The sequence below is a fragment of the Nyctibius grandis genome, chromosome W, assembly GCF_013368605.1.
Source record: "Nyctibius grandis isolate bNycGra1 chromosome W, bNycGra1.pri, whole genome shotgun sequence".
NCBI classification, from domain to species: domain Eukaryota; kingdom Metazoa; phylum Chordata; class Aves; order Nyctibiiformes; family Nyctibiidae; genus Nyctibius; species Nyctibius grandis.
In genome coordinates, this window is record NC_090694.1 from 23,844,744 (window position 1) to 23,866,709 (window position 21,966).

The 21,966-nt window shown below is 45.7% G+C and overlaps 1 protein-coding gene and 1 long non-coding RNA gene across 5 annotated transcripts in view; both read left to right on the forward strand.

The window, feature by feature from the left end:
* The window catches only part of LOC137675727 (adenosine 5'-monophosphoramidase HINT2-like), a 406,008-nt gene that overhangs the window by 37,903 nt on the left and 346,139 nt on the right, over positions 1-21,966 (forward strand).
* Positions 7,267-15,297, forward strand: LOC137675766 (uncharacterized). 4 transcript variants are annotated; one of them, XR_011049989.1, is made up of 4 exons: positions 7,267-7,719; positions 8,341-8,517; positions 10,617-10,786; positions 15,127-15,297. It is a non-coding gene; the product is annotated as an uncharacterized lncRNA (long non-coding RNA). The 4 variants fall into 4 exon arrangements; XR_011049990.1 differs by having other exon boundaries at positions 7,267-7,395; positions 8,288-8,517; XR_011049988.1 differs by having other exon boundaries at positions 7,267-7,395.

Below are 21,966 nucleotides of genomic sequence, written 5' to 3' on the forward strand. Positions count from 1 at the left end.
TAGCTGCAGAAGCAACAACATAACCAGAAAAGGTATCCACAGTAACATGAACATACTTTTGCCTGACAAAAGGTGGATAATGTGTAACATCTGTTTGCCAAATTTCATTAGCCTTCAGTCCCCTGACATTTACACCATCATGATAAGTTGCAGTATTATATAATTGACAATCGTTACATGCCCGAATAATATCACGAGCCTGCGTTTTTGTCAGAGCAAATTCTTTCTGTAAACTGCGAGCATTTTGATGGAAAAAGGAGTGAGACAATTGTGCATGTTGAAATCATTGAGTAAGGGAGGATGATGTTATGGGCAAAACAGTGTATTTATCAGCTGCCGCATTCCCTTCTACCAGAGGTCCTGGCAAGCGAGTGTGAGACCGAATATGAACAATAAAGCAAGGACGCTGTCGTTGCTGAAGCAGAGTTGCAATAGCAAGGAAAAGTTTATACAGCTCTTGATTGCTAATTTCTTTGATAAATGCAGCTTCTAAGCGGTTAATAGTGCCAACAGCATATAGTGAATCTGAGACAATATTAATAGGTTCGCTTGCAAACAATGTCAAAGCTAAATGTATTGCAGATAATTCAACAATCTGAGTGGACGCTTCCACAGTAACTGATGTGTGTTGCCATTGTGCCTTTTCTTTTCAGGCCACTACAGCCGCCTTTGTTTTACCTGAGCCGTCTGTAAAAACCGTTTTTGCATTTGGTATAGGGTGAGGCACCATCACTCTCTGTGGTTGTAAACAGAGGGAAGGTAAGGCTTGCAAGATTTTATTCTGTGGCAAAGTAAAATGGATATCATTCAAATAATCTGCCAGAGCAGCCTGAAATTCAAGGCTGTCCCTCATCAGAGTAATGTGCATTTCCTTATGAAAGGGTAGGTAAATAATGTCAGGGTCTCGACCTGTCAGCTGCTGTATCCTGAACCGTCCTTTCTGAATCACCATAATGACCATCTCCAAAGGAGTCGTAATTGTTTTTGTAAAGGTGCGTGATAAGAAAATCCATTCCAGGGTAACTAATTGCTGTGATTCTGTCAATTGAGCAAATAGCCTATAAGGCTGGAATTTTGTGTGAATCACAAAAAATAGAAGAGGCAAATGTAAGATTATACGTCCTACTTGGGAAGTTGTAAGTTTTTGAATTACCAATGCCAATTCCTGTTTTGCTTTGTCAGAAAGGATTCGAGGCGAAGTTAAATCTGAATCCCCCTTCAAGGTATTAAACAGGGTACTTAACTCTTCAGTAGAAATACCCAGCACAGGACGAATCCAATTAATTGTCCCTAGTAGTTGCTGCAAATCATTTAATGTAGAGATATTGTTTACCAGACGAAGTTGTTGTGGTCGTAAGGTTCTGGTAAACAGTACCCATCCCAAATACTTCCAGGGCGGTTCTGTTTGTATTTTTTCTGGGGAAATACGAAGCCCAAATTGTTGTAAAGAGTCTTTTAGATGATTTACAGTTTTCATCAGTTCTGTCTGTGTCAAAGCTGCAATGAGAATGTCATCCATATAATGGTAAATAAGAGACTGTTTAAAAACACTTCGAGTCGGCTCTATTGCAGCAGAGACCACTAACTGACAAATTGTGGGACTGTTCATCATGCCCTGTGGGAGAACCTTCCTTTCTGCTCATCTTTTTTCTTTACTGTCGGCTTTGGGCAGTTCTTTCTAATATGTCCCATTTGATTACATTCAAAACATTTCATTTCTGCTCGTCCCACAACGAGTTGCTGAGCCAAGGCACTTGCAAGTAAAGTAGCTTTGATACCAGACGGTTCAAGTTAGCAACAGTTTAGCAAGAGTAGGCCTCAGAGTAGGCTCTAAAGGCTTGCTCTGTGTTACCTTTGTACAGAACAAACTTTCCTGTCAATAATCTTCCTTTTAGCTAAGAATAATATAGAATAATAATAATAGGTTCTGAAGTATCTACATGTTTTGTAGATAAAGTTTGTTTATGGGATTGATAACAAGGTTCTAGTAAACAAAGATTCATGCTGTTTACGCTTACTCTTAGACAAACAAAGGTCTCTGCTAATTATATAAGGCCAAAAGACAAAACAGAACTGTAAAGAACAACTTTGTGATGTCTAAATTAATTTGATTCATAAACTCTTGTGTCAGAGGAGAGATAAGTCCAAAATGATATCTTCTCGGGAACACATGTACTTGTAAACAAGAAGGCCTCAACCACACTTGCGCACAAGCACGATTTAAGGGGGATTGGGACCACCAGCGACCCCCAGAGACCACCAAAGACCCCTTCCCCAATTTAGTACGCATGTGTAAAGACAATACGTAATGCATTACATAATGTGTTATGTATAAGTTGTTTTTTTAATTGGGTGGGTTTTTCCCTTGGAATTGTATATAAGGGGCAAGCTTTTGTTCTTAGATGTGCATGCTAGGAGGAGAGATCCCCCATGCACTCAGCGCTGCAATAAACCAATGTCAGCTTTCTAAACTATCATTTGGTTTGGAGAGTTTTCTTGGTTACTATTTTCCGGTAACAGCTTTATGCTCTTCGGAACCCACGTTCTGACAGGCTTTAATAAATTCTGCTATACTTCTGTAAGAGTTTTTTAGAGGGCCCAAAATTCTCTGACAATCTGCATTTGCATTTTCATAAGCCAATTGTAATAACAGCGTTTCTACTGTATTTTCATCATCAATCTGCCTGCTCAGTGCTGTTTGTAAACGATCAATAAATGTAACATAGGGTTCTTGAGCTCCTTGCCTGACTGCCGCAAAAGAGGGCTGGCGTTTCCCTGCCTCTGGAACGCATTTCAGGCACTTTAAAGCCAATGCAGAGATCTGTTGTAAACGCTGCCAAGGTAACCATGCCTGTACCTCTGGTGTCGCATACTGATTAACTCCCAAATATTCTTGCCTATTTTCCAAAGTGTCTGCAGAAACAGCCTCCTGGTACTCTGCCAGCCACACTGAATATTGTGCAGGTGTTAAAATCATCCGTAAAAGTGACTTCCAATCATGTGGAGTCATAGTATAGGATTCCCCAATGACTGTTATTAAATTTGAAGTATAGTTACTGTGCAAACCATAGTCTCTCACCGCGGCCCGTACTTCCTTAATCATTTCATAACTAAGGTAGTGATACTCAGGAGAATGATTTGGGCAATAGATTACCGGCATCACCGTCAGCATGGCAAAATCTCCTTTACGAGCAGCTTCCTCTCTACAATTTTCTGCCAGCGTTTTGTATTTCGTTACATGAGACTCTGGTACCTTTTCAGCAAAGCCAATAGGTGGCTCGGCAGACGCAGGATACGGAGGAGCTGTTGGTGTTAACTGTGCTCTGCCCGTAGCCGCTGCCGCTGCCGCTGCTGCTGCCAGCTGCGAGACCCCCCGCACCGAAGGGACGGCTGCAGCCGTTTCTTTTACCGATGTTAATGGTGGGTATAAATTGGACTGTATGTCTGGATCTGTGAAATCAAGATCGTAAGGATCGTCTGATTCTCCGGAGACTGTTTCATATACAGGCTCCTGTTGCTCCTTCACATCCACTAAGGTGTTAATAGGAGTGGATGACAGAGATTGCAAATACTCCTCTGCAGGCTGGAGTGCAGAGTGTGTTGTAAAAACAACCCTCCATGTTGCTTCTAAATCCTTTAGAATATCAGACTGCAACGTGTTCCGTTTTTGTATTTCTACTCCCACTTTCGCCCAAATCTTTGCATCCTAAGTCCCTGATACAGGGAACCAGGTACAGTTGTCTTTGATCCACATTAATAACTGCACCAATTTTGCTAATTGGACCTTATAGCCCTGTTCGCGTAATATATGCTGTAATACCTCAGTGTAGAGCTTATGCTCTTGGGAACTAGCCTGTCCCATGTTTATTGCGATCGCGGAACTCACTGATTCTGGGGACTCTCTGGTCCTGGGGACTTGCTCTCTGGTCCTGAGGATTCTCCGATCCTGGGGACTCTCCGGTCCTGGGAACTCGCTCTCCGGTCCTGGGGATTCTCCGGTCCTGGGGATTCTCCGATCCTGGGGACTCACTCTCCGGTCCTGGGGATTCTCCGATCCTGGGGATTCTCCGATCCTGGGGACTCTCAGGTCCTGGGGACTCTCCGGTCCTGGCGCGCGCTAGCCCCTGACAATCCTTCGATCAGAGTCGCCGCTGCTTCTTCGTTAATCTTCAACCTTGTTCGGGCGCCATTTGCGGCGGGCGGCAAGGAAGGCACAGACTCTGAGATCGAGGATGCAAGGGCCTCAAGCCGAAAGGCCTAAGGCTTTTTATTGTTATGCTACTACCCTATTTAACTGCTACAATGCAGGAGCCAGACTAGGCAGTTCAAGATAACATCAACATTCACACGCTAAGCACTCATCACCCATCCTGGGAAGAGCCACAGTGTCCTGGGCTCAAAACATCAACAACCATTCCCTGTTTTCAGCTCTGTGTTCAGAACTGACCTTCAACACATGTTTACTTCTTTCATGCCTCAAAAGGCCCTGTGAACTGGTCTCGGCTCCTTTATCTTAGAAGCAAGCAAAAACTATTCTCAGTGCAGTGTTCCCAAGCAAATCTTCTGCTCCCCAAGTAAAGCACAGCTGTTTGCAGGCCGAGGGTCTTCCACAGGCAGCCACTGGAGGAAAAGTTTTGTCTTTTATGAGGGCCAGGGATGACTTTGCTTCCCTTAAAATTAGTTAATTTTTCTCCTAGAGGATGAAGTAAAAGGTTTCTTTTGTACAAAGAAAAGGGTGAATTGTTCCTCAGTTGATATCAATCAACTTCATACACTTCCTTGAAGAGCAGAAAGGCTCTACTGTCCTTGCCGGATTTTCCCACCACAGATTTTGCTCTTGAAAAAATGGCTCTGGTTTGAGGAGTGGCTCCAACTCATCCCGTGGTGCTGTCCTTACCCCCACTCATTCCCAGCCCTACCCTCCTGCTGACGTTAGCGTTCTTGCAGCTGAGCTAAGGCAGATCGAGACTGAGGAGCCACGTCACCCCGTTATTAGGGTTTAGCTACATGAGCTGTACCGTTGTGCTGATCTGTCCGAATGGGGAGAGAAAGGAGAGGTGATTCCATCCCTTTTGTGGCTTGCTGCACTCCTTTTAAAGCAGTTTGAAACCTCGGCCCACATCTAAAGCTCTGACTTCTGTGCAGTTGTTGACACCTGAGTGTCAAATGGGGCTTTTTTTATGGAAAGATGAGGGATTGGACTGGGCTGCTGGCGGCCCTGACCTTGAAGGAATTTAGCAAGAAAACAGGATGTGAGAAAAACAAGATATGGAGTGATATTCCAGCTGCCAACTATGGACTCGTGGCCGGCGCGTGACGGCCAATCAGCGGTTGTGGTTGGGCGCGTGAACAGCGAGTGCAACCAATCATAAAGCTAGCCAGCTAGAGGAGGAAGATATAAAAAATGGAGTAAAATAAACACAGGCGCTCTTTTGATTTTGCTCTTGCTTTGCTGCCTGCTTGAAACTATCATTCTGTCTCCTGTTTTTATTTGACCGCCGTGACAAATATAACGACAGAAAGATCCTTGGCTGTTCCTTAGAGAGAGGTTTCAGGAAGGAAAAACCCAGCCAGCAAACCCAGGACATACTATATGCTACATATATCCTATATATATTCCCCCAGTGAGGAAACCCTGGAGAACATCGCAGCGACCAGGATCCCCTCCGGCATGGAAGTGAAGTAGAATCTGGTTTTTCATCTAACGTTAATGTAAAATAAACTCAAAGTGACAAGCCATCGGTCACGCCTTTGGACTAAAATTAGCTTTTTCAGGAGGAAATCTTTTCAAAGCTGGTGGAAGAATACTTCACAAAAACAACATTAATAGGGGGATTGGAGAATCCACACACACCTCCTATTTTTTTTTAAGATTTCAAAGAGATGGAAGTGCTGCACATTTGTATACTGTCCATATTTATTTATTACACATAACATTGATCTGTGTTTTTGTGTAAATGTGAAGACTAAGACAACATTTTCCATTAAACACCTCTTAAAATATTAGGCAAAATTATAATATGCCAAGAAATTCAGCCCTCCCCACACTTAAATACAAGAGTTTTCAGGGGGGAAAGCCACAGTTCCCTGCTGTGAAGTTGCTTCCCTCTCCCAAACATCTCAAAGAATAAGTCACAATAGGATGACAGCCTAAGTCTCTACTGAAATAAACTCAAGAGATTCCAGTTCAAGCACTACCACGGTGGCATAACACATACTCCAGTGTGTAAATGCTGTGTATCATACAGCTTGCTTTGATTACGCAAGGATCCCATCACTGATACCTGAAGTAGTCGCACTGCAAATTGCAATGGAATGAGAACAAGCTTTACAGTCAACTTTAAACACTGACCTTTCTTCCTTTGGATCATTTTTTTCAACTTGTTATCAGCCAAGTCCTGATTATCTGCAAGAAAGCAAAGTTCCTGGCAGTATCTGTGTTCCTGGGCTTCAAAGCTTCAGCAACAGCTTCTTCCCGTGACTTCTTTGGGTGCAATGAACCAGAAGCAATCACTGCTCCAAAGCCAATGTTTTATTTCCCATTTCCCTCCACCCCGGGCAGCTCCGGAGCCTGTCCATGGACACGTACCACAGGAGGCCTCTACCAGGGGCCTGCCCGTCCTCACAAGGGAGCTGATGCTGTGGGGTTCACACAGCGACCATCAACCTGCGGGCACGTGGAACCCATTCTCACCATTAAACATGGATTTTCCTTTTATGCGCTTATTAACTCAAAAGTTTTACAGTCACAGAATCACAGAATCAATCAGGTTGGAGAGACCTCTGGGATCATCAAGTCCAACCCTTGCCCTGACACCACCATGTCAACTAGACCAACTGGTCGTATCCATCCGTGCCAGCCTCTGCTCCCACTAGACGTCACCAGCACCTCACACTCACACCAAGGAGGGGCACCAGGAGCTGGGCTCTGTAGGGCCCTCAATGATGCGCACCAGTGACGGGGTCCTGTGTGCTCCGTCACCCTCGGGGGACCTGCAGCCCCACAGCTCAGCACCCACCCGGCTGCCCCGCGGTGGCTGCGGCCAGGGAGCGGTGGCACAGGATGTGCGGGGCAGCTGGGGCCGGGGGCAGACCGGCCTCACGCCCCCATGACAGCCCCGCGCCAGCCCGCCCGGCGCACTGCGCATGCGCAGCATCGCGCCACCGCCGCCACCGTCCCCCCCCGCCCTGCCCTTCTGCGTCTGCGCCGGACGGAGGTTCCCCCGCGTGCGTCCCCAGCGTCATGAGGTCTCTTCCGCCGCTGTGCTTTGCCATAGTAAGGGGCGGTGCGGCTGGGCGGCCCCGCTCGCTGCTATGGCCGTGGCCACAGAGGCCCAGCGGCGGCAGCGGTAGCGCCGGGAGGTGACCGGTCCTATTCCGCGCTCCTTGGCGCTGGTGAGAGGCCGCGCCGGCGCGGGTGGAGTCTGCTCCGGTCCCCGGTGGTGCGGGGTCCTTGGGGCGGGCACCCCAACACGGTGCTGGTTGGGGCAGGGCCCTCTGAGGGGAACCGGGAGCGGGGTGGGCTTCTGAGGGGAGCTCAGCGCTGTGCAGGCTGAGGGCCTTGGGAGGACACGCTGCGATCCATTGCGGGTCCCTGGGGGAGCCGGTGCAGCCCCATTAGTGGAGTGCAGTGGTGTGCGAGGAGGTGCTCAGAGTCCCGGGGAGCTGTGCCGGAGAGGGAGGCGGCTGGAGGTTACCCGTGGTGAGAATGTTTGTTCGGTAGGTATAAAGCAGACTCTAAACACCCTCTTAGATGTATAGGGTAAGGTGTAAAGCAGAGAGTAAGCACCCTCTTCACGAAGCTGCTGAAGGGTCTGGAGCACAAGTCTGGTGAGGAGCAGCTGAGGGAACTGGGGGTGTTTAGTCTGGAGAAAAGGAGGCTCAGGGGAGACCTTCTCGCTGTCTACAACTACCTGAAAGGAGGTTGTAGCGAGGTGGGGGTCGGTCTCTTCTCCCAGGTAACAAGTGATAGGATAGTGACAGCCTCAAGTTGTGCCAGGGGAGGTTTAGATTGGATATCAGGAAATATGTCTTCACTGAAAGGGTTGTCAAGCATTGGCACAGGCTGCCCAGGGAAGTGGTGGAGTCCCCATCCCTGGAGGGATTTAAAAGCCATGTAGATGTGGTGCTTAGGGACATGGTTTAGTGGTGGGCTTGGCAGTGCTGGGTTAATGGTTGGACTTGATGATCTTAAAGGTCCTTTCCAACCAAAACGATTCTATGATTCTAAAAAAAAACCCCAGAATAACTGATTATATTTTCACCACTGACATATGCTTTCTGTTAGAGAGTCAAGCCTCCTAAAGAACAAACAAGTGAAAATTTTATCTTGACCTGCAGACAGAAAGAAAAGGAACTCCTTGAATGTGCTGATTTCTTAAAGCTCTACAACCAGTATTGCAGCGTCTGTGAGTGGCAGCAACGCAACAAACAAAAATGGCTACACAGCATTGTGCAGAGAAAGGTGGATGCGACAATGCAGGAGTATCTGGCAAGGACTGATGAGAGAAGAGAGAGGTAGCAAACAAGTAACTAATACCAGTATCTGCCCTACTATTTTCAACTTAATTGTATGCTTAGAGGAATGATTACAGGGAAAAACACTCAGTAGAGCTCAGCTTTGTACGTTATGCCGTGTATTGTGGCGTGGTATTAATTATTCATCAGAAAGCATAGCCATGCTTACTTGTCGGTCAAGCAGCAATGTAGAGCAAACAGTAGCTATTGGGCTCTCGTTACTAGTACTAGTCGGTGAGCCAATCACTAGAGATCTGTATTCACAAGTAACTAGTACAGTTTAGGTGGCATTTAGAGCCTCGTCTGCCAAATGCAAGATAAAAGTAGTGTTATAGCACTTTCATTGCTTGATTTTTTAATGAGAACAAAGAGCACTTTGATAGAAGTGTCAGGAACTGTAATTGTTGGGTGTAACTGAAGGTTTTGTCACAGCCTCGTTAATGTTTAGGTTCTCAAAGTAATACTTTGCAGCACAGGCAGTTGAAAAAAATGAAATTTTTTCAGAAGATTCAAAAATTATAAAGGTGAAGCATATTACTGTCTCATAAAGAACAGAATTGTGCTGTGCTGATCTTGGAAAAAACATACAATTTAATTTCTCAGTTACTCTTCCATGTTAAGTGACTTTGGAGCTGTGAAGGTCATCATTTTGGTATCCCAGTCTGATGTGTCTTCATAGGAATTGTACACCAATTGCACAGAATCACTGAGGTTGGAAGGAACCTCCTGAGATAATCTAGTGCAACCCCCTGCTCAAGCAGTCACCTAGAGCAGGTTGCCCAGGACTGTGTCCGTTTGGGTTTTGCTTATCGATAAGATCCCCCTGAACCTTTTCTTCTCCAGGCTGAATAGTCCCAGCTCTCTCATGAGAGAGAAATCTTTTGGAGAGATTCTCCTTTTAGGAGAGATGCTCCAGTTCCTTAATCATCTTAGTGGCCCTTCACTGGGCTCGCTCCACTAAGTCTGTGTCTGTCTTGTGCTGGGGAGCCTAGAACTGGACCCAGCACCCCGGATGAGGCCTCATCAGTGCTGAGAGGAAGGCTCAGCTCCCTTGGCTTTCTTGCAGTGCTCTTCCTCATGCAGCCCAAGATGCTGTTGGCCGCCTTTGCCACAAGGGTGCATTGCTGGCTTATATTCAGCTTGTCTGCCAGGACTCCCAGGTCCCTTTCTGCAGAGCCTCTTTCCAGCCAGTCAGCCCCCAGCGTATACCAATGCATGGGGTTATTCCTTCCTGGGTGCAGGATTTTTCTTGAACTCCCTGATGTTTGTTCATATTTAGCTGCCTAGGATCCCCACGCTGTCTTTGCAAGGAGACTCTTGGCTCAGTATGTGGTGAAGAGAGTGCAATTCCATTTCCAGAATTAGTTAGTCTTTGGCTCTGCTACCTTAACTCCCACCAGCAGTGCCAGTGGAGGTCCGTAGCACTCTTGCTCACGCAGTAGCAGGGGCACACCATTGCATAAAAGTGAGAGTGATTTCTCAGAGGCCACTGTGGCATTTGGGCTGGAATTAGTGAGTTTTGGGATTCTTTAGCCCCAGGTTTCTTACTGCTAGGATTGTAAATGGTGGTGTGTTTAAAAATTGCCAATTTGACGTAATTTTCTCATCAAAGATCTTTCAGGATGAAGTGGCTTATGGAGTGATACTAAAACAACAAAAGGTAGTTTAAGAGAAGATACAATTATAGATGTGTAGAGAGGGGTGGTAAATACCAGGGAGGGATTATGCTGAAGGATAACAATAGTACAAGATCAAATTGATATCAACTGGTGACAAATGTAGTCTGGAAATTAGAAGAATTTGTTTAATGAGGAACTGAAGTTGTAAAGCAGCATTGGGAATGGGCTTGTAAGATAAGGAGCTTAAATTGTGCCAGGACAGAATCGCTCCTGTTGTGCTGTAAGATCCCCTCCATGGGCACAACAGAAGTGATCCCCGAGTTAAAATTTGATGTTCCCTTGGATGTTCCCTTCTTTGGCATTTGCCAAGAAGTGTTGAAAGGAGCCCAGTACCCCTTTTGCGCTCATAAGAAATAAACTAGAACTTTATCATTCAACGGAAGGATTGTTTTAGCTTTTATTTAAATGTTTTCATTACAGGCTTCATGAGCTTCTGGAGGCAGAGGAAAGTAGGTACTTTGCTGAGATGGAGTCACTTGAAGAAACGGTACTGGAGAAACAAGAGAAAATGAGGGAGCGGGCAAAATTACTGAGAGAGAAGAGAGAAAAAGACAACAGCTGGTGGCTGAAAAACGAGAGCAGCAATTCAGGTATCTTATAAAATAGAATTTGGGTTAAGTAAATACAATGAGGCAATTTAACAAGAAGGGGACAATAATAAACTGAGGAAGGAAAGATGAATGTGATTGAAATGAGAAAACAAACAAAATTAAGGGGATTTGGATAGAGGTGTATGAGCTTTGCCAGAAGTTGAAAGGCCTCACCTATGTTGCGTGCAGTGGAGCAGAGTGTTGTCTTTTTCTGACTTGTGATGAAGAGGTGCAGCCTCTAAAGATGAGGGATCCACATTTGCAGTGCTGTCATGATCAGTAAAGTGAGGAAAAAAAATCATTAATAGAGATGAAGGCAACAGGTACAGACAACTGTCCTGTCTCCATTGATTTAAGTGTTGAGATACCATGAAAACCTTCTTCCAAGTGTAGTGTGAAACTCCTTGTCCTGCGTGAGCATCCCTGCGCTTTCATCTGCCAAGTCAGCTGGTTTTGTAATTCCTTGTTCTGGCATATTTCAGCTTTATGCTATTGGAGTGAAAAGGGTTCGTGGAAGGTTAATCTGGCCTAAATCATGCTTATTAAGCTAATACATCGAAGATCCTTGAAAAGTTAATATTGTCCAAAAAGACAGTGGTTTTATTTATTGCATAGTTTTCAAGAGTACCAGCTGAGGCTAAAGTTTTAATGCAACCTCAAGTTCTGTGCCAAATCTTCCTGGATGCTGAGCTTGGCAACATCTTTTGAAGTCATTAAGATTTGCAAGTACTTATCAGGCCCTGAGGCCTTGGTATGAAATCTTGACTTATTCAATTCTTGGAAATCTGTTTTTCTGAGGAAGGGCTGAAAATAATGTTAATGTAATTTAATTGTAATCATTTGAAGTGTCTCTTCTCAGTCTCCCACAGTGCTATGGAAATCCACGACACCCGCTTCTCAGTGCGTAGAGGCTGGGGATAAAAATCAACGCTTGCTTTCACTTGTGTGTAAACTCTAACTAATTTCACAGATAAACGTTGGTTTCTTAAATGTGGGGTGTATTGACTGAGACAGGTGTTAAGGCAGTGTATACACTTATAAATTTGCATGCTGGCTTTAAAATACAGCCCTTGCAATTTACAGTTCCTAGTTTGTTCCCTATCCACACACAAAGTGGTTGAAATTAACTTTTAAAATTGTTTAGAGGAGACACTGCTGGAGCGCCTTTTATTTTGTACTTGTAGCTTTTCTTAACATACCAAGGAGAAGGGATTCAGCTTGTGATTTAGACACCTAAAGGTAGGTATCTGAGGATTGGTATCTTTATATTCTCTGGGCATCTGAAATAGTGTTCTACTCAGTAGATCTTCACTGAGATCAGGACAGTTAAAGGAACCTAATGTCACCCTAAAGTAGGCACATACTGGTCTGCCACCTGAACCGCACCCTAGCCTCCACTGACTGCATTGATTAGGTTCCCGTTGATTAGAATGGGAGTTGAGCTCACATATAGACTCCTGGTTTAGATGCCTAATTTCAGATATTGTAATCGCAAAATGAATCCCACCAGTGAATCTCAACATCTGGTGATACATACTTGGACTTTCATGCTGCAGTCGCCTGTCTTAATGTCTCAAGTCTTCTTTCTTCCCAGTACAATGCTATTGATATGTGGTTCACTAACTCTCACAGGATCATTCCCATCATCCTTTTACATTTCCCAGTCTGCTCTTGGATCTAGGCAATATTCATGCCACATAGTATCCCATTAAAAAGTGTGGCTGGAGCTTTACTAGATGGTGTTCTGCTGGCTGCAGTATTTCAGAGGGTTTAGAGGCAGCAAAATCATCTTTCTTCACAGCTGTTGTGAGTGGCAATCTTGGAGTGTCTTTGCAAATGAATCTTCATCCTACAGTGCACAGACTCCTTCTCTTTGACTGTCCTGATGTAATGGAAATATATTTCCATAGTCACTTTCTCACTCTGTTCCTCTAGCTCTGTCTCTTTCTACTTTTAAATTAAGGGCCCTATTAAAAAAAACAACTTTAATAACACCAGCTGACAACAGTTCAACTGTCTGTCGATCTCTCTTTCAGATGCCAGGTATCTTTCTTCATGCATATGCTTAATAATATTTTAAAGTCTTTTCTTCTCTGTTCTTTTCCAATGAGAAAGTCTCTACTGCGGTGATCAATTCTGAATAGATTGGTAACTTATAATACCTAAATATGAATGTATTTGTTGTCTTTAAGTAGCCCCAAATCTGTTTTTCCTCACTGTTAGCTGTTACTCTACCTTCTAAACCATCCTGGTCCATGCAGAGATCTGGGAGCAGGCTTTGCTCAGGAAACCAACACTTACTGAAGATCCACAACCAGAAATCCATAATTGTGTCACAACCTGTCGTCTAGGGCAGTGGTCTCCAAACCTTTTTGATTGCGCACCCCTATCAGTAAAAAAAATTTTTAGCACTCATCCCTAATATATTTACTTATTTATAAATTATATACTTGTACTACTGTACTAGTGTATAATGTACATTATAAAACATATGCAAAAATAGAAATTAAAAGAGGGTGAGGTAAAGATGAAATAAACAGTTTTTATTTTTAATGTTATTGATTAATGCTACAAAACATATTTTCTTCCCGCACCCCAATGAATTGTCTTGCACACCCCACTTTGGAGAGGGTTGCTCTAGGGCACAACCAGAGGAACCCCGGGAGGTCATTTCAGTAACAGGTGGATATAACACCTGATTTTTTTGTTTCTCTTTGTGAATTTACAACTATTTTGAATGTCTTTTCGGAAACCTAATACAAACTTCTTTATATTTTTTCTAACTTTAAGCAAGAAGCTCCACTCTTTTGCAGGTATAGATTCTCAAACCTGAGCTATAGGAGCCCCTATAGTGTACGGCGCTCCAGTATATTATTCTGGAGTACTAAAAGGCCATGTGGGCTGGATTTGGAGCTGTAGCCTGAACATATAGATTTAACAGCTTCTCAGGAGTGACATTAGCCAGGAAGAGTCCTTTGTCTCAAGGTGACAGAGGGGCACGGTCCTTGGACCACCAGAGTCCCACTGGAATTCCTTTTCATGAAGGGCTACAACTTGTATGAGAAGATATTCAGCCAGTTTTAGCCTGAGGGCGTGTTCATCATTGGTATCTTTAAAGAAAATTGCAATATCTTAAAATTTGTATAGAACACATATTACATCCTCTTTCTTGTGATAACATCAGAAGCATCCATAGAGAGAATGTTGTTATCACAGCAACTTTGTGCTGCAGCCATAAAATGAATAAATAACTGGGAGGTGGGGGGAATAAATGCAGTTTCTGTCTTTGGGAAGTGGCTACATCCAGGCACAATTTTAACGTTAAGAAGCTTAGGATAGCAAAGTGAGGAAGAAAAACAGCCATCTGGGGGAGCAGATGTTTATAGGTTGCTGTAAAAGCTGCTTTGAAGGAATTATTTTGATGAAATCAAGCAATTACAGGGTTATTTTCTATTAAAATTCTAACCATGCCAAACTTGTATTTAACTTTTCTTCCCTGCTGAGAATTCAATTAAATCCAGATTAGTTTATAATAATGAAAAAGAATAACTACTTCTTTATTCCTTCACTTCTGAGAGAACTTTGAACCGGTTGTGTTAAGGTAATACCATTATTTCTAATGGTGTATGATTTCAAATCTTAATAATGGCATATTTCCCTCAGAATATTTGAGAAATAAGTTTTGATTGAATGCTAATTAGTACTGTAGCCTTTAATCACCGCTAACTACTACCCAGGAGTTGGAAGATAGATCCCAGTGTTAAAATATAAGAAAACTGGAGATGACGTAGTATGTTTGTTGACCTGTTTGAAGGCGGGGCACCGCTTGGAGCACGTAGCTGTGCTGCTCTCTGCCTTCCTTGTTGGGACAACCAGTGAATGAGTGGTCAGAAGGTTCCCGATTAATCCAAGGAAGTAAAATAGCCATCCCTTTTCACTAGCCTGCACCGGCGTCTGCTCCTTTGTTCCTGTATTTCCTCACCCTTCTCTTCTGAAGACTTGAGCTGAGGATGGTTCCTCAATCCAGGGACAGTTTCTCCTTTAGAGTATACAAGCCCAACTCTCAGAAGAACACAACATTTGGTTAAAGGATGTGGCGTGTCCTAGGGTTGGGGGAGAGAAGTGTGAAGCGTGGGAGGCTTTATCTTACAGAGACTTGATGTTGATGAAAGGGGACTTGGCAGATTACTGTTGTCTCTTCTCAGTCAGGAACAGTTAAGAGGTTAGAAATGCCTTCTGGATATCAAGTAAAACGAGAATTTTGTTTCATGGCACTGCTTTCCCTTTTATTGTTTCTGTATAGTGCTTAGTGCCTTTTACCACTGTCTCCATGGCATTAGGTGCTTTACAAATAGAGGATGAAGAGAGAGATGTCCAACCGTATCCTGGGTTCCATCAAAAGAAGCATGGCCAGCAGGTCAAGGGAGGTGATTCTTCCCCTCAGACACCACCTGCAGTGCTGCATCCAGCTCTGGGGCCCCCAAGAGAAGAAGGACATGGAGCTGTTGGAGTGAGTCCAGAGGAGGGCCACAAAGATGATCAGAGGGCTGGAACACCTCTCTTATGAGGAGAGGCTGAGGGAGTTGGGGCTGTTCAGCCTGGAGAAGAGAAGAGAAGGCTCTGGGGAGACTGTAGGGGCCTGGACCTTGGGGAAGAGGGTATGCTTGTGTCTCCACAGGAAATAACTGCCAATGGGTTCCGGCCAAATGGGTGAAGCCGTGGCTAGATGAACCAGCCGACGCTACAGGACCAGACAACTCTAACACCAGAGGCCTTGAGGAGGTGTGATCACCGCCTTGCACGTATCATCTGGCCGTGACTCCAGAATCTGAATCCAGAACAGAAAATGCAGGAACATCATGGGTTTTTGGATGAACTGGTTGGGTGGTCTGGGAATTGGAGGGTGGATAGCCAGCCTAGTGAAAGGCTTGGCGCAAGTATAGCTATTCATCTTTGTCTTGGTACTCTGTATCATAAAAGGTTTGCAGGGAATGATATCAAGAACCATTGCTATTAAGAAAGAAAGGGGGAGATGTAGGGGCCTGGACCGTGGGAAAATTATAGAGATAACATACGAGTACACTGTTATGTAAGAGCATGAGTCAGCAAGAAAGCATAAGGATGTGGCTTGCTTAGGTTTATAGTAAGTATCCAATTAGAACAGTAGAAGTGGCAAGCAGCCAGAGTGTGTACAATACTTGTAGCCAATAGCTTAGTGTGTGACCGTTATATAAGTGTGTATGTAGGTTATAAAAGGGTGTGTTAACCAAAATAAAGTGGACTATTAGAGCATCATATTGGTGTGCTGTAGTTCGTTCCTCGCGTGGACCCCAACATTGTGGTGACCCCGACGTGATCTTCGCATCGGAGAAGAAGGGGGACCAGACGAAAACGCGAGGGTGGCTGCCGTGCCGGCGGAGGTAAGCCAGGCCGTTCGAGAGAGACGGGAATCGTAGGCCTACGTGATTAACGGCAGGATGGGGGGTGCAGTATCTGCACTGGAAAAGGCGGCGGTGGAATGTATTCTGCAGATAGCTGCACAAACTGAGACTGAGATAAAAAGAAAAGAAGTAGAAACTTTGCTGGGATGGGGCCAGCGAAGAGGCTTCCTAAAAACCACCGATCAGTTGTTTTCTGCAGCTTGTTGGGACGATCTAGGGCAAGAACTTTTGCAATTAGTCACGGTGGGAAATAAAGAGGCTAGAAAGCTAGCTAAATCTTGGAAGAAAGTGAGGGATATGCTGGAGGCTATGTCCTCTGAGGTGAAAGTGCAATCCGCTCTCAAAAAAGCACTAACAAAACCAGAAGAAAAAGAGCAGTTACCGGCGGACCCTGTAGAGGCAGCCCCTCCCTACAAGGACTCGCCGATACTCTTTCCCCTGCCCCCCCCCGCTGCAGGCTCGGTGCCTGCTGTTTACCCTGCGCTTGAGGTAGAGTTTTGGGGTGGAGAATCAACAGTCCTGTCAGCCCCGTTAATGCCTCATGAAATGGGGCCGGAGGCGACATCTGGGGTCTCGGTACCCCCTCCGGAGGATGACGGAGGCAAACAGCCAACGGTGAATCCTGAAACTGTACCCCTTCCCATGGAAGTAGAAACAAATGAGTCAGATGCCGCTCCCGAAGCAGACAGTAACACGCCTTTGCGAGAGTTACTGCAGCGACAAGAACGGCAAATGCAGGAAATATTAAAAAAAATGGAGAAGCTAGATGGAGGAGCTAGTAAGACATCGCGGCAACTCGCTTACAATAAAGCCTCGCAGGCGATATCTAGTGGGTTAGAGGCTCTCGGACAGGCTATCGAGAAGCAGAAAGGTCCGCCAGCAGAACCGGAACTAACTCCGGCAGAGCTAAAGCACAAAGAGGAAAGAATCCGGAGGTGGACAAAATGGTGCGTGGAAGATGGAGAATGGGAGGAGGCAGCAGCTGACACGTACCTACGCGACAAATATGGGAGTGGCCAGGGCGGGCCGTCACCTCCCCAGGGCGGGCCGTCGCCTCCCCTGGGCGGAACATCGTCTTCTCGTTCAGGCATGCGCTGGCTGACTGACCCTCCTCGACAAGAGCATAGCACTCAAAGACCTGCAGGGGGAGGTCGAGCCCCATCTCCGCCACTGCCAGATTCCGACGATCCTGGTGATGAACAGAATACACGGCCTGCAGCATTACCCGGTTATGATCCAGGGCAACGATGGCAGGGCGTCATTCGAGAGGCTACCATCGAAGGAGTAATGTTACCGCATAGCATCACCGCAATGCCAGTTTTCACACAAGGAGATCGTCGTCATTGGGCACCGTTTGATTGGAAAACTGTGAAGCAGTTGCAAGAAGTGGTGATGCAGTACGGAATGGACAATAAACATGTGATGCAGTTGCTAACATCATTCTTTAAAAACCAAACATTAACACAAGTGGACATACGCGATCTTGGTGAACTGATGTTGCCACCCACTGCATACCTGTTATTTTTGGAAAAGTGGCAGCAAAAACTGGAGATAGCCGCTATTGATAACGTACGCCGAGAGGAAGGGGACCCCTTGAGACTGGCACCGCTTGATGCACTATTAGGGAAAGGTCAGTACGCTGATGGTGCGACACAAGCTGCTTTACAGCAGCACGTGTTACAACAATCACAGGCCTTAGCATTGGCTGCATTAAAGGAGTTGCCAAATATAGGGACACCTAAGCCTCCTTACACGACGGTCAAGCAGAAGGCGGGTGAACCTTATATGCAATTTGTTGATCGCTTAAAAGATGCCATTGATGCATCGCCGAATTTAACTCCTGAAGCTAAGGCCGCAGTTGGGAAGGATTTAGCAGTCATGAATGCAAACCCACAATGTCAGCAGATTCTTGCCATTTTGGGAAAGACGGACACGTTGGCAGATATGGTTGAGGCTTGTAGCAAAGTTCCAATACTGCAAGCGGAGGCGGAAAAGGCGCGGATTCATGCTCAAGCCCATGCTGACGCCTTAGCTGCAGTTTTCAAGCCACCATGGAAAACAGGGAAAGAAAACCAAGGCCCATCCGGGACAGGATGTTATCGGTGTGGAGAAAACGGGCACATGAAGCGGAATTGCCCCAAGAAAAATACTCTAAACAAAGGGAGCAACCCTGGAGGATCCACTGGGCTTGCAGGTGTGTGCAATCGCTGCAATAAAATTGGGCACCAGGTGAAGGACTGCTGATCAAGATTTAGAAAAGATGGAACCCCGTTGCAGGGAAACTGGAGAAACAGCGCCTGGGGACGGGGCGTGATGACACCACAATACCGTCCAGCAGCCTACCCCATTCAGGCTGTCTCTCAGAGCTCTCAGCTTCCACCAGAGGAAGCGCAGGCGTCGATTTGGCCGTGGGATCAGATGTAACAATTACAGATAGCGCCGTACACGTAATTCCCTCAACCGTTAGTGGACCTTTAGGCTATGGACTCAGTGGATTGTTGTTAGGAAGATCATCAGCTACCAAACAAGGTCTTCTGGTACTACCAGGCGTCATCGACGCGGACTACACTGGACAAATTGGAATCATGTTGTGAGTATTAAACCCACCTGTGACGTTGAAACAAGGAACTAGAATCGCTCAAATAGTTCCGTTCCGATCCAGCATTCCTAGAGCCGTTGACAACGCCAGAGGGGATCAAGGTTTTGGTTCCACTGGAGCCCCCACAGTCGCATTTGTGCATGAAATAACTGCTGCCAAACCCTGTCGAACAGTTAATATCAGAGGACCCAGAAACATAACGTTAACCGAGAAGCAGATGTTGTTGGACTCTGGAGCTGATGTTACCATAGTTCCTTGTGCAGCCTGGCCAGAAGCATGGCCTCTTGAATCAGTTAATACCACTGTGGTCGGAATCGGAGGTGCTTCACCCACACATGTAAGCACTCGTTTTGTAACAATCGAGGACTGTCAGGAGAAAATAACAGCTCGAGTTCGACCGTATGTGTTACATACCACTATTTGGATTCTGGGGCGAGATGTGCTTTCGCAATGGGGATGCGTTCTCCAAACGCCTTTTTAGAAGCGGCCATTGCGGCGAGCAACACCCGACCTACACTGAAGCTTACTTGGTTAACAACATCACCCGTCTGGGTGGACCAATGGCCGCTACCCAAAGAAAAGCTCGCACACTTACAGGAGTTGGTGCAAGAACAACTTGATGCAGGTCACCTAGTACCCTCAACAAGTCCATGGAACACACCTGTATTTACAATACCTAAAAAGTCAGGGAAATGGAGATTACTGCAAGATTTAAGGGCTGTTAATGCTGTCATGCAAGACATGGGTCCGTTACAGCCAGGGCTCCCTACACCTACTATGTTACCACGAGGATGGGATATCGTTGTGATCGACCTCAAAGACTGTTTCTTCACGATACCTTTGCATCCGGACGACTGTGAAAAATTTGCATTTACAGTTCCCTCCATAAATCGCGCAGCGACAGCGAAGAGGTATCATTGGGTGGTATTGCCACAAGGTATGAAGAATTCTCCAACAGTTTGTCAGTGGTACGTGGATCTGGCTCTACAGAAATTTCGAAAGACGCATGAGGGAATGCTGATTTACCATTATATGGATGACTTGCTACTTTGTCAAAAGGGAACCATCGCCAGCGAAGTGGTAGAAGAATTGAAGTCGGATCTGGAAAAGCGGGGCCTGGTCATAGCCCCGGAAAAGGTGCAGCTGTCAACACCTTGGAAATATCTAGGGATATCGCTTACCAAATCCACTGTTCGACCTCAGAAATTGGAGTTTCGAGCAAATGTAAAGACCCTGAGCGATGTACAGAAATTAGTGGGAGACATTCAGTGGATAAGGACTGTCTGCGGCATCACCAATGCAGACCTTCAACCTCTCTTCGAAATGCTTCAGAAGGGTTCCGCACCTCAAGAATCCCGCGAGCTCACAGAAGAAGCTCAATCTGCACTGCAAGTAATAACTCAAAAGATTGCCTTGTCTTGTGCTTCACGAGTAGTGCCTGAATTACCCGTGGACTTGTACATTTATAATATGGACCCTGAAGTATCAGGCATATTAGGACAATGGGACCCATCTCAGTCAAATCCACTTCAAGTGCTGGAATGGGTGTTTTTACCCTCTCATGGTAAAAAGACTATCACTACAAGGTGGGAAGCTATCGCTCAAGTCATTCTCAAAGGGACTGCACGGCTATTAGCTGTGGCTGGACGAACACCTGACAAGCTTGTTATTCCAATCAGCCTCAACTACCTACCAGATGTATGTCAACGAGAAAAACTTATGTCCTTAGCCCTATTGAACACAACGATGCAGATTGACAATCACTATCCGTCACACCCCATCTTTAAAACTCACATATCGCTGGAAGAAAGGCCTCTTGTCGTCAGTGAGCCGTTGCAAGCAATCACGGTGTTTACCGATGCAAGTAGCCGCACCGGAAAAGCCGGATTTGTCTGGCAAGAACAGGGAGAATGGAGAAAACATGTCATCGTAGCAGAAGGATCTGCTCAGGTTTTAGAATTACAAGCTGTACTCCTGGCCTTACAAAAGTGGCGCGAAGCACCCTTAAATTTGGTAGTGGATTCCCTATACGTGGTAGGGGTTGTGAAACGCATACACCGATCGTTGCTTTGCCATATCGCCAATGAACTGCTGTTCAAAGCCTTTTTCAACCTATGGCGTGAAATGCAACACCGTCTACACCCAGTATTTGTCACCCACATTAGAAGCCATACCAGTTTACCCGGAGGTTTGGTGGAAGGAAACTCCCGAGCCGATCAGTTGGTATCCACGTTTCCGGTGGACAGATCCCTGCAGGCAAAATTAACAGAGGCTCGTCAATCTCACCATTTTTTTCACCAATCTGCAGCAGCATTGCGATCGCAATTCCAATTGACAAAGACTGATGCAAGGGCGATTATAGCTTCTTGCCCTGATTGTGCTAGAATACCTGTGTTACAGATTGCGGGAGCAAATCCCAGGGGACTCCAACCCAGACAGATTTGTCAAACAGACATTGTGGAGGCTTGGTTAAGTGAGAGGGGGCATGATTTCATGCTTCTGAGCAGTCTGAGCAATCCAGGCTCTGAGCAAGAGTTAGGCCCGGAGCGAGTCACCTTGGACTCTCCTTGAACGCTGCAAAAATGCAATAAAACAAGAACTTGGCAGTTGTAACAAACAGATAAAAGAAACAGGAAAAGGGGAGGGGGTGCTCATCGCTCCGTGTATCTAAAATTATAGACCAATCGTATATGCTACTAGTACGCGTGGACAGCAAGGCTTTACCAATGGAAATGCGGGCTTTGGTGCGTGATCAGCGTGCTCTCTGCTTAGAGTCTATATATATCCTGTACGTATAATCATTAAATGGAGAACTTCCATACTCATATTGGGATTGTGTCGTTACTCTGGGACCGTCGCCCAGCACCCAAGAGCCGCGCCCTCGACTTCCCCTTTTCTTCAACTGGTAGCAGAGGATGGTTACCACGGAGCAAAAGGACATCCTTCTCGCCGCGAGCTCAATTCCATAACTGCGGTAGGCAGAATTTTTTGGAGGGTGCTGGGAAAGGACGGCTGGGAGGGTGCTGCTTGGGTCTCTAAGGCAGAGCAGACACTGGAAGAGCTGATCACTCCACTCCCAGAAATTGGTGCTGCTTGAAAGAAAAGGTAGAGCAGACACTGGTTGGTGCTGTGCCGGCCGA